Raw genomic sequence first — 19528 nt, forward strand, 5'->3', positions numbered from 1 at the left:
AAGCTATATGAAAAAAATACTCTATGAAAAACGCCTGAGGAAATTGGACGGTAACAGCTGGGAAGCAAAGATATTTAAATACTTAAACAGAAAGAGCGTTGACTAACCAGTAACTAACCAGTAAACTAACTAACGGAAACTAACCAGGAAGTATGCCGGGCACGAGGACGCAGAAAGAAAGAACATTAAACGACAGGTTAAAAACGCGGAAGTTAAAAATTGGATAAATTCAATGGAAAAGAAGCATAGTGTAGAACTATATCAATACTGTAAAAGGCAGAACAGGAAAGAATTTTTCTATAATAACTAAACAGGCAGTGCCCTACTCTTTCAAGCTAGGTCAGGATGTCTTAGAACACGCAGCTAAAATTCGACGAATATGATGACGCATATGTGCTGTGTGTGGTAAATCTGTAGAAACAATTGAACACCTCATACTCAAATGTGATGGTATCCATCCGGAAGTCGATGCAGGCACGGTCACTCTTCCTGAGGCCCCATAGGGTTGAAAGATAACTATGATCATGCAAATAAATCTGCAGTGGAAGTTAGCAAAAAGCGATTTTAGGATTGTTGGCTGAAGAGCAGAGAGGTGACAGAAGGTTAGAAGTGTAGGAAACAGCAGTGAAAGAAGATGGCGAATCTTAATGAGAATTAACAACACAGTTGAAGAAAAGCAAAGAAAAGCTGAGCATGGTGGCATTTGCCGCCAGCACGTTTCAAAAAGGGACCGTCCGTCCGTCCGTCTGTCCACGTCCCCACGTCCCCACGTCCGTCCGTCCGTCCGTCCGTCCGTCCGTCCGTCCGTCCGTCCGTCCGTCCGTCCGTCCGTCCGTCCGTCCGTCCGTTCCTCGGTCCGTCGGTCCGTCGGTCCCTGGGTCCGTGGGTCCGTGGGTCCGTGGGTCCGTCCGTCCGTCCGTCCGTCCGTCCGTCCGTCCGTCCGTCCGTCCGTCCGTCCGTCCGTCCATCCGTCCATCCGTCCATCCATCCATCCATCCATCCATCCATCCATCCATCCATCCATTCATCCATCCATCCATCCATCCATCCATCCATCCATCCATCCATCCATCCATCCATCCATCCATTCATCCATCCATCCATCCATCCAGTGCGCAGAGGCTGAGCACAGTACACGACGAGGGCTGTAGCGGCACGCGCTATGCTAAAAAGTACATCGCGCACGAGTTTGGGTCCCTCACGGAAAGCCATCCATCAATGTTTCCTTCTGCACCATCACTGTGACGATCAAGCGTCTCTGGGCTATCTGGGCGTCCACATGGTTGTTGTTACAATAAAACGACGCTGCCAGCATTGGCAAGAATGATTTACAGCTAACAGGCAACCATGATGTGCATACTTCCGCGATGTTGTCAGATAGGCTGTTTTGATTGGTCCCCTCTAAATGTCGTCATTGAAAGAGCGAAATGGGGATGGGAAGCCCCGCCAAAATCGAGTTGAGGGCACCATTGTCTTTGCTTGTATTTTGAAATTTCCTCATTGATTAACTCCAGTTCCTATGGATCGATTCCTGTAATTCTTTTTGAGCCAAGCGCTGTTTCGTAGCCCCTTTTTGGAAGCCCGGTTATGAATATGCTTCAAATTTGATTTTAACGCATTGTAAAAATTACAGCCGCCTAATGTCTTTAACATTAAGCGTGTAAATCTCGCCTTTGTGAAAAAACTTCACTTGCCACAGCTTGATTGAAAGATGTCGGCACGCTCCAGTGAACCACTTTTCGGGCCCATCCTGGAGTTTTCTTGACTTCACGGAGTAATTCCACTGGGACGCCAGAGCTCTCTGTTTAGTGCATGGTTGGTTGGTTGGAAGCAGAGATGGGTCCCCGCGGAGGTATTAAAGGTGCACTGAAGAGGAATCTGAACTCGTCTTTTTGCCGCGGGAACTCAATCTGCACGTTCCGAGCATTCTTAGAAACATCGAATGATTGCCCTGTGTGGCTGATTTTCCTAATTAAATCGAATTAACGTCTGGCTCCCACCTTTTTTTTTTAATTCTCCCCCGTACGGTGGGCGGAGTCGACCAACGCGTGGAGTGCCTTTCAGCCAGTCCCGCGGCGGCTTGCCGCTCTGCCATCGGCAGAGTAATACGTAGTAGTCCGTAGAAGCAAATAGTCCACGCGTATTTTTATTTCTGCGGGCTTATTTTTCGGCTATATTATCTGCGAATGAAACTATTTATTCACGGAAACCTATAAAACAAAATAAAGCGAAAGCAAAGCCTCCACAGAGCTGGCTGCAAGGCACTCCATGCGTTGGTCGACTCCGCCCACCGAACGAGGGAGAATTAAAAAAAAAGGCGGGAGCCGGACGTTAGTTCGATTTAATTAGGAAAATCAGCCACACAGGGCAATAACTCGCCGTTTCTAAGCATGCTCAGAACGTGTAGATCGAGTTCCCGCGGCAAAAAGACGAGTTCAGATTTCTCTTCAGTGCCCTTTAAGCCACGACGCTGAGGGCCGGTGGGCCGTTAGGCTGACGAACTAAGCCTCTACTGGCAGGATCGCATCACACATACTTCCGGTGTCTGAAAAACCGCGAAAACACTCGACGTTAAGTAGCCGGTTGGTTGGAAAAGCCCCCTAGGGTCGTGGAGGGGCGCCAGGTAGCTGCTGACCCAGTGTTAGGTTTTCCTGTCTCCGGCGGTGGGAGCCCGCTGCGTATGGTGGGTGGTCGGCCATCCCGTGAGTGGGGCCACATCATTGGGCAATCTCGATGCTCTCCCTGCCCTGGCCAGGCAGGCCAGCAATGTAGTCGAGGCAATCGAAGGATGCGAACAAAAAACTCGCTGTCCCCATTCCCAGCCTTTGTCCCAACCCATTCCCTACAGCCATTTACCCCATCTACTTGTCTATCCCTTCCGCTACTTCCCAGGGGAGATCAGCGGAGTCTCCCCGGGCGCGCTCCCCCGGCTGTGGGTCGCTATAGTAGCTTTTCCCTTTTATTTTACTTTTCCACTTACGGGTGGTGAAATTACAATTTGCCTACGGGCCTATTCTTTTATTTTTTAATTGGGTTAAACCTGCTGTACGTACGTGGTGCAGGCAGGGGCCTGCACCACGTACGTAGAGCAGGTTTTATTTACTTTTCGGTTGCACCAACCTATTCCTTGTTCCGACATGGCCTCGCATGCTGCGTGCCTGATTTGAATGAAGCTTTTGTTCTGTAGGTTAGCTCTGCGCTGTGATGTGATATCAGTGGTGACACAGCGTCAGTGTTGGCGACGAAGGAGCGGTGAAAAGTTGTCTCCTTCTATGCAGCTCGATCCATATTCTTTCGTTTTTGCGATAACTACTCAGTTTCGGTACAGTTTATCACCACGGCCGCATTTGCACATTGCATTCATCTAAAGGAAATATAGCGGCGGGAAATAATCGACCTAGCACCGAGACCTATGCAGGCGCATATAATTTCATCATTCCTTATCCAAACATTAAAGTACCTCAATAAGCCGATTATCATCGCGCTTGCAGTTTCTCGCTTCTGCTTTCCTTCTCACCACAACACAAATATTACGCTCGCGCCTCAGGAACAAAAAAAGTACAATTCATTTTTAATATAATAATTTGTCGGGGAACCCTGTTGCTATCGGCATCGCTGTTCATGCAGTTCCATTGAGATGTGCGGTCTAAGGAAGAAAAAGCATCATCGTGATTGTCATACAGTAAAGCAGAGGTATAGCAGATTTGTAGGCTTATATCTCACAAACCTAATCATTCATCCTTTCGCGCTCAGAATTTAAATGTTGTGAGAAACGCCTATATAATCTCATATCCTCGTAATAAATATTAGTTAATGCGTAAACGCTGTCTTTGTGACACATTTTTGACAAGCGCCATTTTGACACGATCAGGGCTCAGCGGTTGCCTGTGGCAGCCATTGAGTGATGATTGGTGACCTTTGTAGAACGGAGTCTGCTAGTATTCTTGTGGATGCACTTATAAAAATTCAGGGGGGCACTTTGTTGACCTAAAGTGCGATGAGGCGAAAGCCTTAAGCGCAGTGTTGCTGCTTGTGTCACTGATGTGTGGTTAAGATGTTAAGCTTCGCCTCTAAGAGTGGAACGCAGCAGCGTCTTGCAACGCTGCCAGGGAGTCCACAGAACGCCATCGCCCATTTGGTTGTACGCCTTGCTCGACGGTAAATTGGTTTTTGAGGAAAGGAAATGTATCTCTCGCATATCTCGATGGACACTTGAACCTCACCGTAAGGGAAGGCAGGAAGATGGGAGTGAACGAAGACACCGTATTAGCTAGGCGCGCCTTTGTTCAATCCAAACCACCGAGCTGGCATGGCGGAGTGGTTAGCGTGCTCTTCTCGCACTCCGGAGACCGTGGTTCGATTCCCCACCTCGACCAATTTCCTACTAGGTTTTATTTATTTATGTGGTCTGAGTAGAAATGTTAATTAGGCTAATTGGTCTTTACCATTGTACTAATGCCATGCATCATGTCCTGTCACTCACTTGTCCAGTGATGGAACTCTTAAGAATGTTCAACACAATGTCTATGAAGCGACTAGAAACGTCTAACTTTTATTGATGATTAATGATAGTCAAGCATGACTTGTCCATTTCTTGATACTAGTTAATATATGGATAATGATAGTTAACGTGACCTTAGCTAGTACACTGATTAATTAGTGTTAGTTAAGGTACAGGTGCAGTGCACAGTCCTACATGCCACTTCTTAACTACTACTAATTACCACTGAAATCCCTTTATATCATGTTCCCATGTCTTTCGATTGCATCCGATTAAGTATCGACTGGCTATAGATTGGTATATGCCCACATAAGGCATGCATCCGAAACGCGAACCCATTTGCTAACAAGCTCTGGTGAAACGGGCGAGAGACGGGGCATTGTCATGCGGTCTCCCGGACTAGGGACGCCGACCATGTAGCGGGGCCACTCTGTGGCTCCCAAACTCTAATTCAGTAATTAAAAGTTTTCACCACCACCACCACCGACTGGGAGCTGCAAGAAGTGACTGGGGTATTCACACTGCAGCTCGCGCACCGCCGCTCGTGCAGCACGTATGGCGCACCCACGACGTTCGGATAAATGCAGCGCCTTTGGTCATGTTTTCTTGAGAAAGCGTATTTGGGCTGTTCATAAACAGCTACTGCTTTCTCCCCGGCTGACATATATCCGCAACGCAGAAGCCTATGAATGAGGGGGAATTTCTTGTCACTTGTAGAGAATGGCATTTTTAAACATACAAACACGACAAAATATCTTCCGTTATATGAATTCCTCTATAGTAAACAGCTAGTTCAGATAGTAAACAGCTTCTATAGTAACAGATAGTAAGCAGCTTTTATGTAAACAGGCTCAAACCAGCTGCGTTGTTCCACGCACGAGCTTAGAACTTAGTTGTGCCGAGCTTCGCGCTGAGCGTTACGGTAGCACTCGATGGAGGAGGACGTTAGACATTTGAGGAGAGCCTTCGTCCTGTCTACAGACGCCTTCCATGAAGGCTACGCAAGATTGATCGTGTGTGTTGCTGTGATGTACACAAGCTCCACCACAAAGCTCTCAGCAACAAGAACGAGGAGGTGAAACAAAACCTAAGGTAAACAGGTGCGAGTAGCGGCTTTTGTGGCAACTGCAAGACCTATCTATCGCTCACAAAAAAAAGCTTCTTTACAGGTGTCCGCACTGCACAATAAGAAATTTTTCGTTAATTTCTTTGTTGCCGGTTGCAGTAATCAGAACGGTCTTTCTCACATTTTGCATCCATTGAGCACGGATCTCTAATTTCACACCAGGCCTGTAAATCAATTAATGCTTGAACCACCAGCTTTAACTTTTAACTCCGTGGTTATTGGGCCTTAGGCATTGTAAAAATATGGAGCAAAAAAATCTACGACCGAAATAAGAAATATATGGCCTAGAAGGTTGAACTGATACACAAAAAGTACAGAAAATAAAATTTCAAATCAGGAAAGAGAGCAAAACATTACCATGAAATAATATATGTCAACTGTAAAACAATAAAAAAATAAAAAAAGCTAATAAATCTCAATTTAGCAGTCGCTTCAGGGTAGTCGCCACAAAATTTTTAAAATAGGGTTTTTTCATTGAAAAGACAAGCTTTTTGCGGCGTAGTAATTCCTGTGTTGGCGGATGTCACGGAACAGGCGAATCATGTTAACTAGTACAGTGGTTAAGCAAATCCTAATAATTACCTCTATAACTATATACGATACTGTCAGGAGCCAGCGCCACACTGCGGCTACAGAAGACGCACGGGAGGGGGACGAAGAAGAAAAGTAAAGGAATACGTGGCAGAGAGAACATGCGGGGGCAGAAGAGGAAGACGGCGGTCGGCGACGGAGGTGGACCTGTTCTGCTGGGGCCCCGAGTTACCAGGCTTGGGCCTCAGCTGCAGACGTCCGGGTGACCAGACCCGGACAGCCGTCGTCGGGAGCCTCGGCCGTCACATCCAGTCGCCTCTCTTCCCGCCCAGCCGACAGCTTCTCGACACAGGCCGCCTCTAACATCTCCGTGGCGCACCCGGGCTACCTGACCTGGGGGCCGTGCCCGGAGCACACAGACGCTATTTTCTTCGGCAGCGTTGAGGCCGCCGTGGAGAATGCCGCCAACCGGGTGTCAACGAAGGGAACCCGACACACGTGCCTAAAGTCTGCCCCGACGCCCAGCCACGCCTCCTTGATCGACGCACTAGGCTCATCACTGGGACACAAAGAAATTTAAGTGTGACTTTCCTTTTTGACTGTCTTCTCGCGAGTGTTTGTTTTCCTTTCCTTTTTCCTCTTTGTTCTCTCTCTTGTCTGTTTTCCCCGTTTCATTTCAATACTTCAATTAGATTTTCCTTTCCTGCAAATGCCGCCTCGTTTATTTCTTTCCTATAACTCATGAATGTTAATGCGTAAATTTGACCTGCAGTCTTCACCTCCTCACAGATACACACCTGACTGCAATTCAAGATTTTTATTCGTCCGTTAGTAGTAGCGTAAATTAGTTTTTGGAATTTTGAAAATCTGATTGCGCTGGCTGTTGTGGCTCTGCTAATTTCGATCATTTCTCACGACATTCGAAACACGCGCGCACGCGGGAGGGAATGGTCTGCATCGGAGTAGGCTTAACACACCACCTGACAACCATTTGACGTAGTAGCAGACCGAAACGCCACCTGCCCCGGCGACAGCGGTGGAACGGACAACCGGAAGGTGGCTGCCATGTGAAGATACTGGAGGGTGGCTAGCAGCGTAACACGCCACCTTCCAGCTGTGGCAGGTGGCTTGTGAAGAGCTGCGCTGAAACTTGGCATTACCGACTATCGTTCTCGTCTGTAAATTTCTGTGGTCTTATTCATTTAGCTTTAACGGGGAATCACTGCTACACTTTCAACTGGCTCCCCGCATAAGCTAGAAGATCGATGTGCTGGGTATGCATAGCGTACTAAAGCAAGTTTGAAAACTTCGCTTCATATCGAAACACTGTCCAGTGGACAGACGATTTTTTTGTAACACAATAATCAGACATTGCGTGAAAATTTTCTTGTTTATTTCAATGCGCTGCGTAGACCGAACGGCAGATACCACAGGCAGAAGTCTATGCACGAGCCTAGTGGCGAACTGCTGTGGTAATTTTATTGCAACATTAGGAATGTCCGAAGCCCAAGTTTCTCATTGTCACGGTAAGCACACATTTGGAAACAAGCTCTGCGCAGCGACACTCATTTCGACTGCTGTTGTCATCGATGTTTTCCACCAAGTGACGCCCTATTAGAAAAGGGGCGTGCGCTGAGCAGGGGAATCAAGGGAAAGGAGAATCACTTTTACGCTTGGAACTGGCTCTCCGCATAAGATAGAGGATCGATGTGCGGGGTAAGCATAGAGTACTGAAGCAAGTTTGGAAACGGTGCTCCATACCAAACCAATGTCCAGAGGTCAGACGATTTTCATGTAACACATTCTTGAGAGCTGTACTAAAGAATCTGTTCTTTATTTGAATGTCGAAGTGCAAATGCGCTGCGTAGATACAACGACAAACACCACAGGCCGAAGTCAACGCGCGAGCCTACTGGCGAACTGTTGTTCGTTTTATTCCAACATGCAGAGTGTCCGCAGCCCAACATTCTCATTCTCACTGTAAGCAAGTATTTGAAAACGAGCTCTGTGTAGTGGCACTTATTCCGGCAGCAGTTGACATGAATATTTTACGCCAAGTGACGCTCTATTAGAAACAGGGCCTGCACTGAGTGGTCAAGCCAGGTTTATTCAGCAGTTTATCCCCGATGACATCACCGTAATATCAAAGAAAACAAAATTTCTTTCCAAGGTGCTGGGAAATGAACCCAGGTCCTTCAGATTATGAGGCGAGCATACAACCCACAGGCCATAAAACCACGCTGTTCGTTGGTGAAGAAATGTGAAAGTAGTGTATTAGTTGCCTTAGGACTGTATGCTAATGGGGAAGTGTGTCATTACAAAGAATGAGATAATAACAAGACAAAAAAACTAAAAAGAAATTAAAATACAAAAACGCAGCTTTCGCATTCATAGCATAAATGGAGGCTTATGTGGCCTCGAAATATTTGCGACATACCTCCTTCAGTATACCAACTTTGAGTTTCAGACAAATATCGAAGCAGTGATGCTGTGTCCAGTTCTAAAATGTCACTTATTAACAGGAGAATGCAGCAGTGCGCAACGCTGAATAAAGAATAAAACCTGAAAAATCTTGCATTTAACTCCCTGCATTAGCAACCAAGTCAATATTATTGGATGTCAGTCATACTTCAAGAACAATACGTCTCGCGTGACGGATAATCGCGGACGCTTATATGGTAAGGCGCATGGGATTCTACACAAGTGTCAGGAGCATATTCCTGACATCGGCATGTCTGTCTGGATGTTTCACTCCCCGTGACCGGACAGGTGCTCTCTGAGGCTCTCCTTACCTGAACATGTGAATGAGCATAATGTACAGCGATAGCGCTCTGCGACAGTGTGCGTCAGCATATGACGCTTTAAACAATGTCTCAGTGACGCTGCATAAGGGCATATGTGACACTTGAAGGGTCTTTCCCCAGTGTGAATTTTCTTGTGCCGATTTAATTTTGAAGAGTCTACACATGCGAAAGGGCACATATCGCACTTGTACGGTTTTTCGCCAGTGTGCCTACGCTTATGTACAGTGAGGGCGCTAGAATTTGCAGCTGTAAAAGCGCACATGTCGCAATTGAAGGGTTTCTTGCCGGTGTGTTTTCGCTTATGCAGAGTTAGTGAGTAAGAGCGCGCAGCTGTAAAGGCGCACAGGTCGCACTTGAATGTTTTTTTCCCAGTGTGAATGCGCTTGTGACAAGTTAATTTACTAGAGACTGCAGTTGTGAAAGGGCAAATGTCGCACTTAAAAGGTTTCTCACTATAATGCATACTATCGTGTGGAATGACGTTTCTTGACTCCGCAGGCGTAAAGGCACACGTGTCGCGATTAAAGGGGCGATTGCCAGTGTGCTTACTGTCCCCTGGAGTGACATTTTTCGAGCCTGCAGCAGTAGAAGGATCCGTGTCCTGATTGAAGAGGGTTTCAGCAGGACGGGGCTTTTCCTGTGGAGTTACATTTTTCGAGTTTGCAGCTGTAGAAGCACACGTGTAGTGATTGATGGGGCTTTCAATAGTATGGGTACTATCCTGTGGAGTTACATTTTTCGAGTCTGCAGCAGTAGAGGGACCCGTGTCGTGATTGATGGAGCTTTCAACAGTATGGGTACTATCCTGTGGAGTTACATTTTTCGAGTTTGCAACTGTAGAAGGACACGTGTCGTGATTGATGAGGCTTTCAGCAGTGTGGGTACTATCCTGTGGAGTGATATTTCTCGAGTCTGCAGCAGTAAAAGGACCCGTGTCGTGATTGATGGGGCTTTCAACAGTGTGGGTACTATCCTGTCGAGTGACATTTTTTAAATTTGCAGCTGTAGAGGGACACTTGTCGCAACTGAAGGGGCTTTCGCCAGTGCCCATACTACTTCGTGGAGTGACAGTTCTCGAGTCTGCTGCTGTAGAAGGACCTGTGTCGCGATCTAAGGGGCTTTCGCAAGTGTGCATGTGTCTCGTAACATCGGCAAAGTTAGGTGAAACGTAGGGGCAGGAGGGGCAGCTGAACATATCTCCTTTCAAAGCAGGTGTGTGCTGCGGGAACGAATTCTGTTCCACGAGTGAATACAGAAGATATGGGTCTTTGCTGGTAGTGTTCACCGCCTTTTCAAGACAGTCGTTGGTCGCCAACGAGCCCAGAAGACAACTTCCGTCGTGGTAGTCAGGAAAGCACACCGGTTCTGCAAATAAAGTTGTTGGAATGAGTGGCGTGAGGGAAAATCAGTTCTTGTTTTTTTGTCGCGCTTACTCCGTATGCAATATTTTCTTGCAATGGTTGAAACAAACCAGATTGTTGGTTGAGTCGAAGAATAATCCTCGCAAATATTGATGCTAAATTAAGAGACAGGACGCGAACATTTTAAAGAAACGCACCACGCCAACATCTCAAGTAATAAGGAATGCATTCATGCAAGCTTTAAATCTGATTCCCGTAGTACATCCACCGTCGTAAGCTTATGTACATACGGAGTTTCTTGCAGTATGTTAAGGCAGCTGTGATACCATACCCAATGTAGGCAATGTTATCCATGACATAGCTCGAAGAAACCATAGTAGGTGTGGTGTTTAATGTTGACGTCTTTTGTAATTCTCTAACCCATAAAGGTTCAAGCGACCAGTTTCTTATGTGGTGTGCAGAACCTTGTGTTTGATACCATATTCTATGACGCATTCATCCTTGAACTTTGAGCTATTTTCTTCTTGCACTTGAATCTTAATGAAAAAACACTTCGCCATTAGGATGAGAAATTCTTCTCAGGATAGAATACAATATACAATAAGCACTTAGCAATACCCATCTGCCCATCACAAAACTAAGATTATGCCTGCAAGTCCTATATACTGAAAAAACTAAACACGATCTCTCCAAAAACATTTTGAGCAGTCTAAACGCCAGAAGTACAATCAATTGCAACTAGTCAGCATCAGTAGTGGACAGGAAAAATGTGTGCAGGTCTCAGTAATGAACATGTCTAAAAGTGGCTGTAAATTATCAAGTATTATCGAAAGATTAAGGAGCAAAGAACTCATCATAGAAAGCACAGATTGTTCATGTAGCATTTTAGCATGCATGTGAGCGATCAGAGCATCCAGAGCGGCTGCCAAAGAACGTCGGAACTAAAACTTAGGTTCTCGGTTAAAGTCGTAGATTCGCTCTTGAAAGGAAGGACCCGAAAACAACTGATTTAAAACTGTAAACAAGTCCCTCTTTTGTGAGCAAGAAGGGCATATTCGTTTTGTGTATGATATACAAAACACTGTATAATATACATGACGCCCGTACAAAAACTGCGTGTTCGGGCGCAGATAGTGGGCGCAGAGGCTTTCGCTTATTATATTCAAGGTGTTGCAGGGAAGCCAGGAGTATGAATATCCTTCAAATTTGCTTTAAACTTGAATGTAAACTTTGCAGCCGTCACTATCTGCCCAATGTTTTCAACATGTGGCGTAGAAATTACTACCGTTCTAAAATAAGTGCTCTGGCCACAGTTTGATTGAAAGATGTCGGCGCGCTCCAGTGGACCACTTTTCCGGCCTATCCTGGGGTTGGTTTCAATTCACGGAGAAATTCCACTGGGGCGGCGGAGGTTTCTCTTCCGACATGACCTAGCATGCTACGTGCCTGATTTGAATAGAGCGGCTGTTTTGTACGTTATCTCTGTTTGGTGCTGTGATAGCAACGGCGACACAGTGCCTACGGCGGCAGCGGCGGAGGAGGGGTGAAAAGTTGTCTCCTGTGCAGCTCGATCCAGGTTCTTTCGTTTTGCGATAACTACTCAGTTTCGGTAGATTATCAAACATGGCCATTTTTGCACATTGCATCCATCAGAAAGAAATATAGCGGTGGAAAATCGAAAACATACCACCGAAACCTAAGCAGGCATTCGTATTTCACTATTCCCACTCCAAACGTCATCATACCCCAGTAAGCCTATTATTATCGCGCTTGCTCTTTTGCGCCTCTGCTTTCCGTCTGCACGTACAAGATGGGGTGATTACGTCTCGTGCATTTTAATAATTTTACACCATGTCACGAGAGAACTGCTTGGAGAACAATCATTACAGCCTGACCAGAAACCACCCCATTTTCCTTTTTTAATTGAGAATATCATCAATGACCTTCGGTTTAAGGGTATCACATCAGGGGTGAAGTTAAAACTCATAATAGGAGTGTGCTCAGGCAGAACTAAAATGAATGGAAAATCAACAAAGCGTGTTAGACAGCAAGCATATTTAAAAAAAGAGGGAAAATAGAAATTTTCGGAAAAGAAATTTCATTGCTGAGAACAACAGAATAAAAAAGGCATAAAATGATACACAAAAGTGTGGAATAGAAAATTTCAAATCAGGACAGGGAGCGAAACATCAGGAACCAATCATACATCAATAGCTACAGAATATTAAAATTAAAAAGCTATTAGATCGCCGTACAGCAGTCGTTTTAGGGTACCTGGCACTAAATTTTTAAAATTCGGTTTTCACAGTTAAAAGAAGCTTTTTGCGGAGTAGTAATACCTGTGTTGGCGGACCTAAAAACATGCGAATGATGTTAACTACCGAAGTGGTTGAGTAAATCATAATAGGTAGTTACCTTTTTAACTATTGACGATAGACATGCGATTGCAAATATAGAACTTTTACCCAGCCGTTAGTAGTAGCGATATTAGTTTTTGGAGCTTTGAAAACGTGATTACCCTCGCTGCTGTGGCTCTGCTAATTTGGACCATTGGTCACGACTTGCGAAATCCGCGCGCATGCTGTTGAGCGTAGAGGGACGCCAATCAAATCCGGACACTACTTGAAGCACGTACAAAGTAGCGCTCTCTCTCCCCCCATTCCCCCGCACTGTATCAGTGAAGAGGAGAGGAGCGGGGAACAAAGCAGCACGGAAAGGGCTGAAATTGTCACGTGGTACGCGCGTCATTTGATTGACGTCGCTTTGCGCTTTCCCGAAAGCATGTGGTTTTTGAATAGCGCGATAAATGACGTAAAAGTTTTGAGCCACAGCAGCTACAGTAATCGCGTTTGCGAATTCTAAGAACTGAAATGGCCATCACTAACTGCCTGCTACAAATCTTTTAATGCGAACTATAAGAATGAAGCTAACTACTTTACTAGTTAACATGACTCGCCTCTATTTTGACGTCTGCCAACACTTGTATACTACTGCGCAAAAAATTACCGACGATTACGTTACTTCCTAATGCGAAATTTGAGCGCAGCAAATAAGCTGTTTGCAATTTCGGCTCGGGCGGTGCACATATACAGATCCGCCGCCACCGATCTGGCTCTCTGATTGCCACCGCACAGGGGTTGCATTGGAGGAGGAGCGAAGAAAGGAATTAAGTTCGAGCCGGCGCTTTGACAACCGGAGACTCGCAGGAAGAGGGGGGAGGGGGGCGGCGTGTACACCCAGCGGCAAACGATGGGGGCAGAAGCGCGCGCAGCAAGCGGACAACACGATAAAGGGAGGAGGGAAGAGATAGCAGCGACTGACTGATGCCGCTGACGCCGATAGTGAGTCAACCCCAGCTGCGGAGTTGGTTTCAGGGACAACGCCGCCGATGCCGACACAAACAATATGATACCCTCGCTTCCGCAGCGCTAAGAACCAGGTCTAGCCGTGGGAAGGTGGTCACGTATTCGTCGACGTGCCGGGGCCTACGTGAAATAACCGGCGCGTCGGCAACTGAAGAGCACCCTATCCGCCACACAAGAACAGGGGGGGGGGGGGGGGGACCCTTTCCTCCTCTTTCTGCATGGCGGCGACGGTGTTCTATGCAGTCACGTTATCTTGACTCTCTAGGGGCGTCAGCGGCATCCAGCGGTATCAGTCGGTCGCTGCTAGCGCTGGGGGGATGAAAGGGGGGCGGAGCTGGTTACGAGGCCGACGACGACGCGAAACCCAGGAACGGACGCCAAAGAGCTGCGCTCTAAAAGCTCAACTGTACATAAGAACCCTACTCTAAAAATAATGGCCGGCTACACTGAAGCACCTTGTATGTCCCCGGGTGCGACATGGTTCAATTCTAAAAAAAAAAACTTCGAAAACAGGAGGAAGAGAGCGGTTAACGAGTAAATTCCCTCCTGGATGCCATGGACTCTTGGATGGTGACATAGGAACCGAAAGACAAGAAAAAGAAGGTTAAATTTACTGCACATTGTTGCCCATAGTGCAGTATGCACATACTGCAGATTCAATAGACGTCATTATGGGGCTGGCTTTACCGTACCTGCGTAATTAAATGTAAGGCAATGTTTACAGATTTTTATATAAAAAATTAGGAGAACTACATCGGTGCGGAATGTGCAGGTAGACTGTAGAGCAAAATGGACGTTGTGAACTCATTATGTATGAATAAGTACAGAACTACATAAAATGACCTAATAACCTTTTTTTGTAGGAGCAAAGGGATAATTCAAAATGGATTGGTTTGGTTTAGTGGTGTCATGTCTCAAAGTGACTCAGGCTATGAGAGACGCCGTAGTAGAGTTCTCCGGATAATTTCGACCACTCGGGATTTTTTCTAACGTTAACTGAGATCCGCTTTTGCCTCCATTTAAATGCAACCGCCTTGGCCGCGATCAAACTCCTGTCTCTCGGGTCAGCAGCCGAAAACCAAAACCACTGAGCCACCGCAGCGGCTCCTAATGAACAACTCAGTCGAGCCCACTTTTAACAATGCTGATGGCAGCGCGGAGTGCGTTCGTTGCATCCGAGGTTCGTAGTAAGCGGACTTTTCATTTTCAGCCAGAAATACCACGTCCGACTTAACAAACGTTTCTTTTCGGAAAAATTCATTATGCGCGTTGGCTTCTTCAAAGCACACCCTATCGCGACGCTTTCCAAGCTGTGCACAGCGGCGATACGTATGTTTCCGTGCAAGGTCAATCAATAAGCTGCTTTAAGAATATTATTTAACTAATCGCGGTTAAAGCGTTCATGACCGCTGGTGGCAGCACGAAATCTGCGTCAACACACTCTGGGCAATCGGGAAATGCTCGTATTTCGCAAGCAATGCCTGTTCAATGTTCGTTTTGTAATGACGGTGTCATGATCCGCACCTCTTCAAGTCATCCCAGGTGAATTAATGTCCGACCATCTGTGCATCAACAACGTGTTGATCCCATTGCACACGTGTTAAATCATGCGTATGTTCAACAGCGCCTTCTGTCGTTTCCTCGCCAATGAACTGTGCTTCAGGGGAGCAATTTACTATGCACTCCACTGCAAGCCGCCTACACCGGGCCTTAATCATTTCCACAGCGGCTAACTAAAATATCCGAACCGGAACGTCCCCACCTTCGGCGTTGTTTGGTATCACATGCGCTGCTTATAGCGCGGGTGCTGGGTCATCTTGAGCACGGGAATGACGCCCATGTCCGGTGGATGAATCTTGCACTTGTTATTCGGTGGCGAGAAGAGCGTTAGCATCACACGAAGAGAAGACAACACGTGCTGCGTCGCAAGTTTGTCAAGAACGAGCAGAACTTCATATTTGTCGCATCGTCATGGACGATTGCACAAGCCTCTCAGCGAGATAATCGTGCATCGCTCTTATAAAACTCATGTCTGGTTTCACGCTCCACAAAAAAAAAAAAAGTGAGGCATTATCCAGGACATTCAATTCGCTTGAAGCGCACGTCGCAAAGTATCAGTTGGCTGGACTTTCCGATGACAATGGGTAGCCACCTGTCGCAGTCGTTCTTCCCCATTAAGGTATGTCACCACCTTTTTCAAAAATTTTTTTAATTTTGAGTATTAAATTTTTATTTCACATTTACGTTATAAAGCACCGTTTTATATGATATTCAAAAGGAAGAAAGAGTGAAAAAAGCCATGCTGGTATTAATAATTCACAAAAAAATGCCCAGACTTGGTTGCTATGCAAACATTCATAGCTAGCGAATGGAGAGCAGGAATTTTAAACTTTTTGGCGCAGACTTAGCCAACTAACCATACTGTGCAACCAACTAGGATCTTTGCCATCTGATAATTGGGAAAAAAGTTATAGCAAAAATGCCAAAGAAAACAAAAAAATGTGTCATTTTTGCCTGCATTCCTTGACATAAAACATGATTATATCAAAAGTCACCATTCGATTTAATTTATCCTAGTTCATTACACAGGCTAATAACAAAGGAAAGAGCGTGCAAAGTTTCATTGAAAAATATTTATTTATTTCGAAGTTATGACTGTTTGCGCAACACGAAAGTGCAAGAAATAAAGTTTTGAGAAAAACAAGATTAAAGTTTTTCAATCCTTGTAGAAAGAAGATCATCATGCCCTAGGAAGTTAAAATCCTTCAGGTTCATAGCAAGGGCCCTCCTTAGCTGATGTGAGCTCTCTTTTGGCATTTGTTGCTGCCCGTCCTTTTTTTGCGGAGATGTTTTGCCTCACCCGTTGATTGACATTGGGCCTTCATCACATGGTAATGGTCACTGGTGCAACATGGTAGGAGAGTGTGGCGGCCAGATTCGATGCCTGCTTCCCTCAAAATATCTGCTGTACTTCTGTTGCCATCACTGAAGGACGAATTCGGTAGCATTCAAAGCGATAGCGCGAAGCAAACAACTCAGACCCTTGTAGCCTCATGCATCCCCCTTGCGGAAATTTAAAGCAATGTTTAAAAAACAAAATAAGCCTTAAAAATTGCCTTTGAGTAATCTTTTTCAAATCAGACTAAAACAAAACAAAAAATTTTCAATATACGCCGCTGATTATTGCCGAGTTATCATTTTCTGTTACCAAACCACATTAGTTTCGGTTTCAGAACTGTTCACCACCTGTTCGAAAGTTGGCTACAACTTTTTAACAAAATAAGATACGAACATTATTCTTGCTGCAAAACATTTTTGAATGTTTTGGGATTCCCAAAATATAAAAAAGAAAAAATGCCACTTTTCCAAAAAAAGCGCTTTTTCAAAGGTGGTGACATACCTTAACGCAAAAGTTTGCGGTGCCTTCTACCAGCGCAGTTCTGCCTTCCAAGGCATTCGTTTTTGACGGCACGATTCGGTAAAATTGTCACTTCGTCTTCAGCGTGTCGCCTTTCCTACTGAAATTAATGGTCGCCGCATTTGCTCAGAGAGCGGTTGTCAGGAAGGGTCGGAGGCGCTCTTAAAACTCCGTACCTACAAGATAAGCGGGATTTAGGACTGCGCGGCCGAATTTGCTGCGACTTTCCGCTCAGTCTTACCTATTTACATTGTCCCGGTTGTTAGTAGTACCTGAAATGCAGTCACTATTGCCCTAAGGCATACTTGGACGGTAGCACTCTGCTTGTTCGTATTAAGCTAGCGTTCGTTATAAATGCGGTCGTTATAAGCGTTCTCTACTGTATGTCTCCGGGTATAACGTTTTCTCAGTCGCTACACATACGGTGCGCGTAAGGTAGGACTGACGTTACGGAGATGCCTGTAAGGGGCGAAAGTGCGCGGGTTCAGTGTTGTGTGGCGCAGAACGTCGTTGTCTCGCACTTTTCGATGTCCCGCCGTACTGAAGTCGCGACCGTACTTAAGAGTTTGGCGGCGCGATAGCAACAACCGCATTGTGTGGTCGTCGAAGAACACAGTGGCCGATGCTCTCAGGCGCACTGAATTTAAAGCTGAGAGAGAGCTTTCTAGGTAAGGTGCAAAGTGCAATGGCTACCATCTCGCACGATGCAGAAACAGCAGCGCATAACTACTACAAAACTTCGCGGCAATATGACTGATGCACTAAAAATGGTGCAGCTTTTTCCCTCTGTACACTTCGCGCCCCTCAATTCGAGGAGCAGCAGCTAAAAATATACGCCGACTTTGCATCGCCCGAAATGGCTCGCAGACTGACAGCTGACGCCGCAGTTTGTTAGGTGAAATAGTGCATATTTCAAGAACTTTTGCACTTCTATTCCTCCACTGGACTTCTCGAGAGAGCAGTATATGTGATATTTGATGAAGGCTGCCTGCATGTTAACAAAACGCAGGCTGCTCTGTGGGGCAAGTACCAAGGCACGCCGCTTTCCGCGGCACCCGCACAAAAAACACCAACCTAGCGATGTACAAGAGAACAAATGCACTAACGTACGGAGCCCCCAGAACTGCGTCGTCAGAGTCCTAGCCCTGCTTGGTTGTTCAAGGTAAACTGGACGCGAACAGCGAGGTAGAAAACCTTGAGTTGGCTGCCTGTGAAGCGTATAAACCGGACGCGAGAAAGAAAAAGTTCACTTTTTGACTGCTGCACGCAGCACGTTGGCTCATGAGCATGCTCACACTCTTCTGATTATTTGTGCGGCGCAAAACATACGACAAGCAAAAAGAAACCACGCTGTGGGACGTGTTTAAGCCACACCTCTATTTGCAAATCTAAATTGCGTAGGAAAGATCGTATTCCTTCATAATACAAAGCGAGAACCAACCGGCATACGAACTAATAGTCAAAATCAACTGTTCGACCAAACCATGCATTTCATGTAACCAGGAATGCATATTGGCGCTAGAAATGGCTATAACGTGACTGGTGCTCAAAAAAAAAAAACAGGAGGTGGCAATGCGTAAAAGAGCAGTTTTACTCACACAGGTTCTCCCTAGAGTAGCGTCACCGTCGCTGTAGTCCTGCTTGTACGTTCACTGGAGTACCGACACTACACAGCGGGATAAAAAATTCCTTGACTAAGAAGTCAGTGTAGCAGCTGGACATCGTCGCAAGTGTTACAAACTTTGCTCATTCTCTGTTACGCCCCGCACTGCTTGTCTGTACGCCACGCCGACGGCCTCTTAGTGTGTGGCGGATAGGGTGCTCTTCAGTTGCCGACGCGCCGGTTATTTCACGTAGGCCCCGGCACGTCGACGAATACGTGACCACCTTCCCACGGCTAGACCTGGTTCTTAGCGCTGCGGAAGCGAGGGTATCATATTGTTTGTGTCGGCATCGGCGGCGTTGTTCCTGAAACCAACTCCGCAGCTGGGGTTGACTCACTATCGGCGTCAGCGGCATCAGTCAGTCGCTGCTATCTCTTCCCTCCTCCCTTTATCGTGTTGTCCGCTTGCTGCGCGCGCTTCTGCCCCCATCGTTTGCCGCTGGGTGTACACGCCGCCCCCCTCCCCCCTCTTCCTGCGAAAAATAAAAAAAAAATTCTGTGATAGCGCATACATGTGTTGCTCGATTTCTTTGCCTCAATCTATCGAAAAGGTGAAACAGCTTATTTGCTGCGCTCAAATTTCGCATTAGGAAGTAACGTAATCGTCGGTAATTTTCTTTTTTCTTTATTCAACACTGGCGGCTGCCTTTTGGTAGCCAAGTCATGAGTGAGTACGCGATGTGTAAAACTGCTTCATCCATGACAGACAACAACAAGAAAAGAGAGCACATGACCATTCTGTCAAGCTTCGCGCAACAG

The 19528-nt window shown here is 46.2% G+C and overlaps 1 long non-coding RNA gene across 1 annotated transcript; it reads right to left on the reverse strand.

The window, feature by feature from the left end:
- Window positions 1-7976: 7976 nt before the first annotated feature.
- On the reverse strand, window positions 7977-19090 carry LOC149337579 (uncharacterized). The gene is made up of 2 exons (XR_016284407.1): window positions 18705-19090; window positions 7977-10327 (listed from the first exon to the last, which is right to left on the reverse strand). It is a non-coding gene; the product is annotated as an uncharacterized LOC149337579 (long non-coding RNA).
- Window positions 19091-19528: the final 438 nt, after the last annotated feature.

This window comes from Amblyomma mixtum, chromosome 7 (genome assembly GCF_055824585.1).
Source record: "Amblyomma mixtum isolate Tamu chromosome 7, ASM5582458v1, whole genome shotgun sequence".
In the NCBI taxonomy this organism is placed as follows: Eukaryota; Metazoa; Arthropoda; class Arachnida; order Ixodida; family Ixodidae; genus Amblyomma; species Amblyomma mixtum.